Source organism: Meles meles, chromosome 18 (assembly GCF_922984935.1).
Source record: "Meles meles chromosome 18, mMelMel3.1 paternal haplotype, whole genome shotgun sequence".
In the NCBI taxonomy this organism is placed as follows: domain Eukaryota; kingdom Metazoa; phylum Chordata; class Mammalia; order Carnivora; family Mustelidae; genus Meles; species Meles meles.
This window is the reverse complement of record NC_060083.1, coordinates 15,439,592-15,451,640: the sequence shown is the minus strand read 5'-3', so window position 1 is coordinate 15,451,640 and position 12,049 is coordinate 15,439,592. Positions and strand designations below refer to the sequence as shown.

Below are 12,049 nucleotides of genomic sequence, written 5' to 3'. Positions count from 1 at the left end.
GGGGGTTGACAAGCGATGGCCTGCAGCCTGTTCCAGCCCCACTCGGACGGTGGTCACCTCCACCACACCCTTGTACCCACTCCAGCATCTCTGCTCATGTGACACGTCACGGCTAACACCAGTGACATCGGAAGTGCACCCTCCCCCCGACCCCAGCCCTAAGCTGCAAACTGGTGTGCTCACCGATCTGCTGGACATCGCTCCGTGGGTGAGGGCCTCCTGCTAAACAGACCCACACGGGTGGCTGGAGACCCCCTTGCCCACTCCTGTTCTCTGCTCATGTTCTACACCAGCAGCCCTGGCCATGCTGCAGGCAGCTCATGGCCCCTCAGTGCCCACATGAGAGCCTCCAACCAGGACTGCTGTGGGCCTGACTGGCTAAGATGGGCTCACATCCATCCCGGGGCGGGTCCTAAGCGGTCTGACCAACGTCCTTACAAAGAGACATTTGAACAGAGAGATCCACACATGGAGAGCATGAAGGCAGAGACTGGGTGAGTGTCTACAAGCCAAGGAGCTCCGGAAACTGCCAGTGACCTCAGTCACAGGGGTGAGGCCTGGGGCACTCTCTCCTCCCAGCCTCAGCCAGAACCAGGTCCGCCGCCCTGACCCTCCAAAACCGTGGGATGCGAGCTAGTTCTGCTGCTCACACCCCTGTGTTCGGATGCACCGAGTCGGTCATCACGGGGCGGGAGTTACAAATACCGACAGGGAGAAAACCCGAATCTGAACCAGGTGTACCGATGTGAACTCAGGGCTTCCCGTGTCTGGAGACTGATGCAGAAGTGTCAGCGTGTGCATAACGGGGACTGACGGTACATCCGGATACGCACCATACGGCCATACATACGATATGTGAACTACACGCAGATAACAACAACACGTAACATAGTGTGACATGGTATCTCGCAGACATCTTTCAGCTCTGTTCTCAGAAAGCCGGAAAGCAGGGGCGCCCCGATACCGCTGAGCACGCCTAGCATCTGCGTCTGGGCTTCTACATACCACCATAATACATACCACATTCCACTGAAAGCAGAAAGGGCTCCTCAGAGAAGGGACTGATCCCAGACCTGGAGGGGTCAAGGTCAAGCAAGGAGGCATTCTTAGAATGATGGGGACAGAGCCAGGACGGGTCAAGGGACACAGAGGGCTCCCACTGGTCAAATACTCGATAATGTGAATATGAAATCGAATGGCGGTAGTAACGGGTTAGAACCTGCTGAGTAAAACAGGAAACCGTGAGTCCACATAGACGTTCACGTACAAATGAACTGAAAATGTGACGACGAGTAAAATACTGACACAACTTGAAGCACGGTCTCGCAGCGCAGAGGCATGACAGATGTCCTCCTGATGAGAGGACTGGAGCCATCGCCTCCAGCAACAGGACACATGGGAACAGGTACCCCATCCTGTGGAGGATGTATAGGCATACCTTCCTCTTGAGGAGCCCCACACGGACCCAGGCTCCTGTCCCGTAGCCTTCTGCATCCTCAGGGGAAAGCCGAGGGCCTCTCCAGCCCGAGGGAGCCCAGGGAAAGGGAGAACTCAGGGAAGCACATGGTTCTTGGGCAACGCAGGTCACCGGCACAGCTGGAGGGTGTGGGCTCTGGGATCAGGCACACTGTGGCTACCCCCTGGGTCGGGGGCTGTGTCCTAGTTGTGTGGGAAAATATCCTTGTTTACAGAAACATACGCTGATGCCCGTTTGCAAATAACTTTGGGGCACCAAGGAGCCCCGGAAGCCGTCCTGTGGCCCACAGCCCAGAAACCACTTCTCTCCATGCAGTCTTCCCAGTCCAGACTGACCTCCCCTTCCCAGAGGCCATGGTGCTGGTGACTCATGATGTCTAGATGCTGCTGAGGGCTGGCCCACCCTGTGCCCGGCCTGTGGGTGCTCACAGGTGCAAGCAAATGAGACCGACGCTAACCTGGGAGCCTCTGACACTCACAGGGTCAGAAGGGGTTGGAGCCTGCAGTTTTCAACCTCGTGTGAGAAGGAACGCCTCACGTGAGATGGATGGGAACCTCCACGAGTAGGGGATATTTAGTCGTATTTGCTGACGTCTGGACAGTAACGAGCGGCCGCGGAGGTGGCTGTGCCCAGCACAGCAATTAAAGCACAACGCGGGGAAGACATCCTCACCGTGTGGGCCAACGGGGGCTCGAGGCTCGGCTCCCTGCGCATCTGAAATAATGACGCCTCTGTGTCCAGGAGGAAAATGCCCACAAGTTCCGCCCACTGCGCGTCACAGAGACAGCGTCTCGGGGCCCCTTCTGTGCCGATCCACAATCTACCTCACGTGCACATCTTCGTCTAACAGGCTCCCGATGCCAGCTGTAGGCCGCCCCCTTCCCGCCCCTCCGCATCCTGGGATCTCAGGACAGCCCAAAGGCAGAAGGGAGCCTGACATGAGGCCCATCCTTCAGGGTCCGGGTGGGTCCCACCTGCTCACTCAGTGAGGAGCGCGGGAGGGCGTCAGCTCTCACCAGGCCCCGAGATTCCTGTAGGTGGACTTTTCCCTAAACTTTCCGTGACTCCTGCCCGACATGCTCCTCCGGTGCTTCAGCAACTCCTCGGCTCCGCCCTCCAGCAAGCGTGTCGGGCTCCAGCTGCAGCAAAATGTGCGAGTTCCCCACACACCACGCTGCACCACATGGGACGGGGACTTCACGCCAGCGGCCTCTGTCAATACTGCGCACGACCCACTCTTCCCTTGGCACAACTGCCACTGACGATGAAGTCCTTGAGACTGTGCTAGGGTCACCTCCGCCAGGAAGCCCTCCCTGATTACACAGGAGTTGTCTTGAAGATCCTCACCCTCTCTATATCAAATGACTGTCCTCAGCTCCACTGCGTGTGCCCACACGAGCCTGCACTCCCTTAGGTCATAACATGAACCACTCTTGGTGTCACCTTCTCCACCAGACTCTGATCCTCTCCACGCTGTGGACTCTGTCAGCAGAGACTTGACCAACCGAGAAAAGCTTTCCTTTTGGGTGGGGTGGTCTCAAGGTCTGGTGTGGACCAGACCTGGCAGGGACTCACATGGCCTTGTGACTCTGCTAAGTCGGGAGCTCCTCACCGGGCCACCACCAGCAATGGGCCCAACTAGCCCTCCATGCAGCACCCAGGATGCAGGGATGAGGGATATCCAGAAGAGGCCGGCCCCGGAAGAAAGGCATCTTCACCGCCAAGACAAGGGACCCAGAATTTGCCCTGCATGCAACAGGGGCCAGGACAGCCCCATGCTTCATAGAGACACCACCTTTTTGGGACCTGAGCCGGCACCCCAGCAGTTGACGACTTGCTGGCTCTGAGCTCCTCCTGCAGCAGAAAAGACAGACAACCATGAAGGCCCAGGAGGCTGGAGACCAGGGGCAGCTGTCCTTCTGATGGGCATGTCCTCTTCTTGGCCATGATGGATCCTTCTGCAGCCCTCAAAGCAGAAGCCCATCAAAGCGCAGACGGAGTGATGGGGCCGCGATGCCTCCTGGACCCCGGGAGCATGCTCAGGTCTGGGCGAGATCGTGCAGAAGTCAGAGAGAACACGGCCTCACTGGGTTGAGGATTCGGCCAGTCCGAGATGATGGGCTTCCAAGGAAGCCACGGTCTCCACATCCAAACCATCTGAACAGAGTCCCAAGCTTGTGATCAGGATGCAGGCCTCGAGCACGGAGAGAGGGCAGAAGAAATCAGACGCTGCCAGGCCTCTCCTCCAACACCAAGCGCACCATCCCCAGGACCGACCCAGGAGCCCCAGGCCAGGGCAAGCACCTTCCCTGGACATCAAGACCTGGGCCTAACCCTGGGGAAGCAGGACGGAGAGGAAGACTACGTTCTTTGTGCTGGTCCTGCCGGCCTCCTGGTCATCCCCTCAGGAGCAAGGGGCAAGAATGAGCAAAAGACAGAGTTCTCGTCCCTGGGGATTCTCAGTCCACACGGAAAGAAAGGCCCAAAGAAGCGCCCCAGCCCATGGCCCCGAAGCCACTGGAAAGTCACAGTGTCCAGCCCCTCCCTGGTTCTGCTGCACAAGTGGGAGATGCAGCTCCTGAGAGACCCCTGCGTCCAGGGCGATGCTCCCTTGCCTGTGATCCTCCACACCCATCTGAGCTGGGCCTGCAGCCCCACCCATGCAAGGATTAGCTTTTTTCTCGAAATAAGGAGTTCCCTGAGGCCAGTGGCTTTCTCAAGCCCCAAGCATGGCCTGCAGCAGGTGCATGGTCCCAAGTCCTGAACTGCAGAAACACGTGCCACCAGGCCCCCACAGGAGCTCACGCGGAGGGTGCGCCACCCGTCCTAGATCCTTCCGTGCTGCTCTCTGAGATGCAGGACCTCAGCACCTGGATGAGCAGAGACGATCACCGACAGTCTTTGCCCCAATGGAGGACCCTCCTTTCTCAGGGAAGTAGGTCCTTGGTCACACCCCCTGGCCAAACCACGGGGACAACCCCTCCCTGAGCATGGCTGACGCACCCCTGCCCCCACCAGGCACCATGGAGCGCAGGACATGCACGCGCTGGGGCGGGGTTCCCAGAGGTCAGCCTTCAGCACTGGAGGCCGGTGGGTGACCAGCACAGAAGGGCTTTGGGGGGTTCCAGGAGCGGGCAGCCCCCAAGAAGCATTCCCCCGGGCTCACGGAAACTGTTCACGTGGGGGAGAACCCCGTCAGGCCGGCCCGTGACGATCCGCCAACGAAGAAAGGCAGGCATCAGTTTAAATATGTTGTCTGCTCTTCATTCCAGGAGACTGAAACTGGGACGGCACGGTGGAAAGATATTTCTGAACACTCGGAATATGTCTGAATGAAAACTTTTGCTTGGAGACTTTACAAGTTCCATCTTGTGCCAAAACATACACTTGACTTTTTTTTTTTTTTCCTCCAGCTGTTTTTGGTCTTTAACTTATTGATTGATTTGATTACCTAAAACTGTATAATCCTGTCTTCCAGTCACCAAGAAAGGCACTGTGCACGTGTGGCCTAAAGCTTCCGGGCCACCCCAAGGTCGCGGTCAGTACTAAGACAAACTGCTCACAGCCCATCTCCCTCTTGAACTAGAGGCAGGCTGTCATGCCTCCAACGGGTTTCCCGTGGCCACTGGGAAAAGTCACAACACATTCTCTTGCAGCTCTGGGACCATGAGGTCTACATTCGGGGCCGTGCTCCTTCTGGAGGACCCAGGCAAGTGCATTCTCTTGTCTCCGAGGAGTCCAGACACACCTGTGCCCTTGTCCCCAGGGCCATCCTCCACCTCCAGCGGCGGCGGCAATCCTCCACCTGCTTCCCTCACTCCCGGTCTGTCTCTTCCACGTGCAAACACACACACGGCAACATACACGTGTGTGCACACACACGCCTCTGCCTCCGTTGTCTCACTTCATCTGATGCAGACCTGCCTGCCCCCACGTAGGAGGCTCCTCGCACTGACCTGGTGTGTGTCCCAAAAATCCAGGATCACCCCACCTTCAGTGAGAACCCTGAGTCAGTCCCATAGGTGAAGCCCCTCCTGAAAGGTGACATCACACATTCCCAGGTTGGGGGCAGCAGGACATGGCATCTTCCGAAAGCTGGGACCCCATCTGGCCCAAGCCCCGGTCAGCTCCTCAGGTGCAGCTTCTACAGCCCCTCGGGCCTTGGGCTGACCCTCCCCAGACAAAAGCCTATCTGTGTGGCTCTGAGCAGTGTGCCACCCCCACTGCCCGGCCCTCAGTCTCCCGTGTCTGCAGGGGCATGGGCTTCCAGTTCTGCCGTCCTGCCGCAAGACCGCTCGGCACACAGGCTGACCAGGGAGGCCCCGGCCTATCGCTCACAGCCTGGCATTGAGGACAGCTGTGTCCAGAGAGAAGCTGCTCGCCCAGGACCCAGTCATGGGATGAAGAACTCCCTCGGCTTACATGTTCTAATTGAATCGGCACAGATTTAACTCGGGTGTGACGTTCAGAACATGAGCCATAAAAATTCCACCAGTGCTGCTCTACGGGGCCACCCGGAGGAAAGATGCGCTCAGGGGTCCAGGAAAGACCACCTGGCTGGGGCTGTTAGCCAGAGGCCGGGAAGGGCTGGCGGGAAGCATGTGAGGAAGGGTCTACGACAGGCCAGAGGATGCTACCTTCCCACCTGGACATCCCGAAGCAGAGAACGGTGTGTAGGGATGGTGAACAAGCCAGCCACGGGTCCGAGGCTCAGTGTTCTTGGCTCCAAGACGTGTGTGCCCCTCAGCATGGCTCTGAGACGGACTGAAGGAAAACCCATCGTGCTGCTCGGCCAGCAACAACCTCCAGCGGCAAGTGTCCACTAGACCTCCTGACCTCTGTCTGACCAGCCTTCGCCCAACCCCAGAAACACTCTTACTGGTTCCCACTCTGCTAGTGAGGAAAATGCCCTCCTAATAAAGCTCCTCACTAATGACAAGAATCCCGTGTTGTGGAAATTTGGCACACATTCTTCAACAATAAAAATGAAAACAGGATGTCTGCTTTGCAGCACTTACCAGCCCTGGGAAGGAGACGTGGTGGACTCTGACTCTGTTTTGCAACCACCCCGGGGAACGGAGATGCTGTCAATGTGAGCGCGAAGGAGCTGTGGGGACAGAAGGTAGAGATGGAGTCCATGAGAGTCTAATAGATGTTATTTTTGGAATTGGATTTGGGGGCAGCAGCCAGAACCCTCACTGCTGGGGCTGTGAAGGTCACACCTGCGCTAGGACACCCGGGGCCCCAGTGTCGGAAGCAGGAGCTTCCAAGGGGCCAGGTCTTCCCCGATCCTGGCGTGGTGGATTTCCTCTGAGAACACCTCCATCCTCACACGAGGGTCCATGTCCACACAGGAGGGACGAGAAAGGCTGACACAGAGAGGGGCACGTGGGAGTGGGGACAGAGGTTCAACCCGTCGGCCAAACGTGGCACGCAGCCACCAGGTAAGCCTGCGAGTGGTGCCAGGAAGGTGCCGGAAGACGTCCTGGCAGAGAGGGTCGGAGAGACCGCCTCCTCTGCGGACTCAGGCCGTGAGCAGGAGGCCAGGGTCGCCTATTTACCGGACTTCCAACTCCTGAGGGCTGGCTACATTCTGCCTTGTCCATCCCTCTATGTCCCATGCAGAGGAATGTGCCCAGCAGACAGCAGGTCCTCACAACGTGCTAGCTGGCTGAAGGAAGGATGAATGAGTAAGTTCCCAAGCACACGGTGCTGAACCAGCTCAGGGCTGAGCCCTCGGGACTCCAGTGCACTCTGGTGGGGGATCACCCAAGCCAGGTCATCTCGAGGACCCCCCCCCAACCAGCTGCCCTCCACGCAGACTCCTCTGGCTTCTCTGGGTCTCCTTTACTCAGCCCTGCCTGATGGCCGGCTGTCCATGGGATGGGACCTAACACAATGCAGGGGCTCCTGGGGTTGCCTGGACAGCTCCCTCCCAGCCCCGCAGCCTTTTGGCCACCAAACCCTCCTCATTCCACCTTCCATCCCCCTTTTGCCTTACAGCTAGATCCCCGCGTCTCTGCCAGCCCTGAGTCCTGCCCCACGTCTTGGCCCTCCGGCTGGCGGGCCCCAACCGGCTCTGCTGCACTAACAAGCAAGCCCCATTTCAGAGCCGGGGGCCACCATCACTGTCACCTGAGGCAACCACGGCCACTCTCCTGCCACAGCACCCAGCGTCCAGGGAGGGGAAGTCCCATCTGGGACACAGCGTTTTCACAGCACAAACAGAAGCCAAGCCAGTGGTGGAAAAACTCAGTGCCTCCAGATGGTTCCATAGCTGGTCCCCAAACATGTGATGCCCCTCTCTCCATGAGAGCTGGTTATTGGCCCCACTGAAGCTGAGCGGGACTACTGGCCCACTGCAGCCAGCAAATGTCCGCCCGGGTTTCCTGGAACCCTAGGCTGTGGCTGCAGGGCCCCCAGGCGGCGTGCTGGCTTCCACCTGTGCCCAGAGGGCTCTGTCTCCACCATCTGGGTGAACCGGATTTCCACCGCGGGAGAACGGGGTACAGGGCATTGCCTGAACCCTACACCAGCAACGGGCGCAGAAATGTGTGCAGAGAGGCGGGACAGCAAGCCTACGACGAGACTGGGACACACCGCTCACACCCCAGTAGACTGCAGCCTGGGAGTGGAGGACCGGGATCTAAGTGATGCCTGTGTCCCCAGCAGAGGGGAGCTCCCCAATGTCCCCACCAGTGTCCCGTCACAGCACCCCTTCCCCTGCTTCTCACCTCGGGACACACGGTCAACCTGCCAGGTCACACACGGAGACTTATCACAAACCCGTGTCGATGGCAGCACCCCTTCCCCCTAAAACCTGCTGTGCCTCCCGGTTCCAGTCGCCCACTACTGCTCCAGCATCTGGGGGCTCGGAACCACAGGGTCACATCATTTCCCGTGAGTGGGGTTGATGGGGCAGGGACACACACGCAGCGGCCCTCTGCTGGCCGGCTGGGGTTGGGAGCGCTCCTACAGGCTGGGCAGAAGTCCAGCAAGCACGGCCTGCTGCCTGTCCTCCCCGGGGGCCTCTCTTTGCAGGTGGTCCTCGCCCTGACAGCATGGCAGCAGGATTGCAGGGAAGTGGGAGCATGGGATGGACTCTCAGGGGCCAGCCCTGAACAACACGGTGTTGCTTCTGGCACATTCTGCGCATCTGAAAAGACCGCAGGGCAGCCGAGTGCTACAGGAGGGGATGAGATCCGTCCTCGGGCAGGAGGAGCAGCGTGTGCCTTTGCGGAGGGGGACTCGCTGCGGTCCATGCTGGGATGCTGCATCCCATCACAGGCTGAGATCAGGGCGCTCGGTATCTACACACTACAGAGATGCATTAGGTCATCTCAGGAGGGTCTGCACAGGGTTGACCCCAAAGTCACACACTCCGCAGGTCTGCCAGGGAGACTTGGGATGGTGAGACGGAGTCCCACAGGGCTCTCCGGAGCTCTGTGGTGCCTCCCCTCTCCTCCCCACGGGGAAAGAGGTTTCCTACCTGGTCATAAGCCCAAGGCAGCCTTCCAGACGAACACGGACTGACCGGTCTTGACCACACGGGCTGCGGCACGTGCACCCCACTGACAGCACACAAGCCTTCCAGGACCACCAAAGGGTGAGCAGGAACGGCTGCTGGACACAGACCAGCTCTGGGGTGGGTGGGGGTGGATCCCATCAGAGTCTGCAGAGTGCACAGCGAGAAGCCAGGGCTGAGGGGCACCTGGGAAGGAAGGACAACCCACCCATGCCAGGGTGCTGCCACCAGAGTCCCCGAGAATCCCCGAAGCGTCCCAGAGAGAGAGAACCAGCTTGGACGCAGCCCACCCCGAACCCCAGCCCCTGGGGCTGCCCCCCCTCAGCTCCCCCAGTAGTGGAGAGGGGGCATCCTTGGCCCTGTTGCCCACGCGGCTGTCGCAGCCCACGGGATATCTGGCTGAAAGGGGGTGGAGACAAAGTCGTTTGGAGCAGTGCATGAGATTACGCCTGGATGACCCAGAGCACCAACTCTTACGGACAGGGGAGGGGACAGCTCGCTACCAGTAAGAGCAGTGGAAGGTCCCCCGGAGACCCACCTTGGACGACAGTTCCTCAGGACCAGGGAGCTGCGGGCAGAGCCGTCAGTGCACCGGGCGCACGCGTTCCGGTCTCTCGCGGCTGGGGGGGACATGGGCTCTGGAGACTCTGGGGCACCTCCGTCCCGCAGGCCGCGGGATCTAACCCCAGCTCTGCCGCCACAAGCAACGCGACGGGAGGCGAAGTGCGCAGCCGCCCGTGGCACCCACCAACGAGGGGCTCGCAAAAGAGTCACAGGGTGACCCAACGGGCTGAGCTGTTAGGAGTGGGGTTTCACAGCCGAGCTCTCTCAGCGCCTCGGCAGCCGGCCTGGGGGAGCAGGCGGAGGGGGCGCAGGCCGGCCGGGCGCCTCAAGAACATCCTGCTCCGCAGTGTGCCCCGCTCCCTGTGAACGCCCGGCGGACGTTTCCGGCGAACTTACGGCACTTCCGGCGTACTTACGGCACTTCCTCCTACGGCCATCCCACGCTGCCGGCTGGCATGGGATACTTCCGGCACTTACGGCCCTGGCCCTCGGACGCTCACAGCGGGCGCGGACACTCCGGCACTTGCGGATGCTCCAGCACTTCCAGCAGCGACGGGAAGACGGGCTGCTGCTGTGGTCCCGCTGTCTTCCTTGGAGGAAGGAAGGAAGGACGACGGAAGCTGCATGGCCCCAGCCCTCAGGCTCTGGAAGGGCGCTGGCAGGGTGGGCTGGGCAGCAGCTCCAAGCATCTTCAGGCTCATTGCCCGGCCCCCGGCCCGCCCACGTCAGCTGCAGGACCCGCCCTTCCGCACACTCAGGGACAAAGGACACGTGGCTGGACAGTCCACGGTTGCCCCTGGGCTCCGCGGCTTCTCAGGACAATGGCCCTTGCTTCTGGGAGCCAACTGCGGAACAGATCCGGGGCCGCTGCTGTGGGGTCTGCCCTACCGGGGCGACCGCATCTCCAGGGGGCAGGAGCCAGGGGACCGACGCCCGCCACACAGCTCCCGGGGATTCCGGAGCTAGGGGCGCTCACCGGATGTGGGCAGGCGGGCTCCACTCTGGCGCTTGGCTGCTTCTGACGCGCCTCCTCCAAATGCCGCTTGTCCAACGTGTGCATGTCTGCTGTGGGCGCTTGCCCGGGCTCAGATGCTGGAGGCAGGGCTTGTCCACAGGTGGTGACTGGGGTTACTTTCAGACGACCCCGTGCTGGGTTGAATGGCCCAGGGTGGCAGGCCGAGGAGGATGCCTAGGACCCTCAAGTCCTGCGTCCTTCTGCGTGGAGGGGGGACAGGAGGCAGGTCTCTGTGCAGGGGGCATGTGGGTGCTGCCTCAGTGGACTTCTTCCAGCCAGCGACCAGCAGTGGGCAGCCCACCCTGCAAGCATCTCTGCAAGGGAATCGGGCTACTTGAGTGCCCCTGGCAATGCTGAGGTGGCCAGGCCTCACCACCCAGACTTCACAGCTCTCGCGGCTTGCAGAACGCTCCTCCACGGGAACCTCCAGTCGAGCCGCGCCTGGCCTCTCAACGCACAGGAGGGTCTGGCATCTAGAAGCAGCTCCATACTACAGGGTGCCCTCGGGTGCGAGAGCGCGGCCCTGGCCTCCCCGGCTGCGCCGCGGGCCTCCCGGCTCCTGGAGAGCCCAGAAACCAGGGCCAGAATTGCAGGACGAGTGTCCTCTAAAACCACACATGGCCACGGACACTCTGAGCTGTGTCAGTGAGGCTCTGTAACCAGAGCGGGATCAGGGCAGCACCGGTTGGCTGCCCCAGGGCAGGAGGGGCCCTGGCACAGACAGACTCCGCCATGCTGTCCTCCCTGCCAGCAGATGCCTGGGAAGGGGATTCAAAATCAATCCTTCCCATTACGTATATGCACTTGCCGGTCTTTTAATGACAGAAACGGCCTACGCTGAAATCAAGGCACCACAGAGCACAGAGAGAAGGGCATCTCCCTGCCTGCCAGCAGCACCCAGCAGCCCGGTCACGGTCCGAGGGCATCGGCCAGCAGCGTGCCATGTCCCTTCCACCTCCCCTGTGCCTGTAAGCACGCACACGCTTTGCCCCTGTGCACCTGTCCGCTGAAGACGTCGTGTGCTTGAGAAGCTAAACTGTCTTCTGACCGATGTCTATCTAGGTCAGAAAAAACTGGTGTGACCTGTTCTCTTCAATGACTGCCTGCTACGCCATCCTGGTACACCTCATGCTGTTGAACTGTGGTCCTCGCCGGTGTTTTAGTCAGGATGGGCGAGAGAAACAGAACCAATAGGATGTGTACAGAGATGGAAAGTTATTTCCAGTGATGGGCTCATGGACGGTGAAGGCTGGCAAGCATGCACTGTGGCAAGTGAGGCTGCAGGCGGTAGGCCCAAGGGAGTGTCTCAGCTTCAGCCTGAACGCATTCTGGGAACAGAATTCCTCTTTCCTAGGAGGACCTTCAACTGATGGGACAAGGCCCACCCACACCATGGAAAATAATCCCTCTTTCGTAGTCTGCTGATTTAAGTCTTAGTCTCACACACACACACACACACACACACACA

General features: G+C 60.0%; 1 protein-coding gene and 1 long non-coding RNA gene across 4 annotated transcripts in view; both read right to left on the bottom strand.

The window, feature by feature from the left end:
- Window positions 1-10,336, bottom strand: part of LOC123929103 — a 38,116-nt gene extending 27,780 nt beyond the window's left edge. Inside the window, exons 1-2 of one of the 2 annotated variants that reach the window (XR_006815885.1) lie at window positions 9,983-10,336; window positions 6,496-6,584 (exon numbers count right to left, since the gene is read on the bottom strand). This is a non-coding gene — a long non-coding RNA (uncharacterized LOC123929103). Of the gene's footprint in view, window positions 1-6,495; window positions 6,585-9,540; window positions 9,576-9,982 lie in introns of those variants that run through there. The other variant, XR_006815886.1, reaches the window with a different exon arrangement.
- LOC123929097 (cilia- and flagella-associated protein 251-like) overlaps window positions 1-12,049 on the bottom strand; it is a 259,785-nt gene that overhangs the window by 110,938 nt on the left and 136,798 nt on the right. The window lies entirely within an intron of this gene.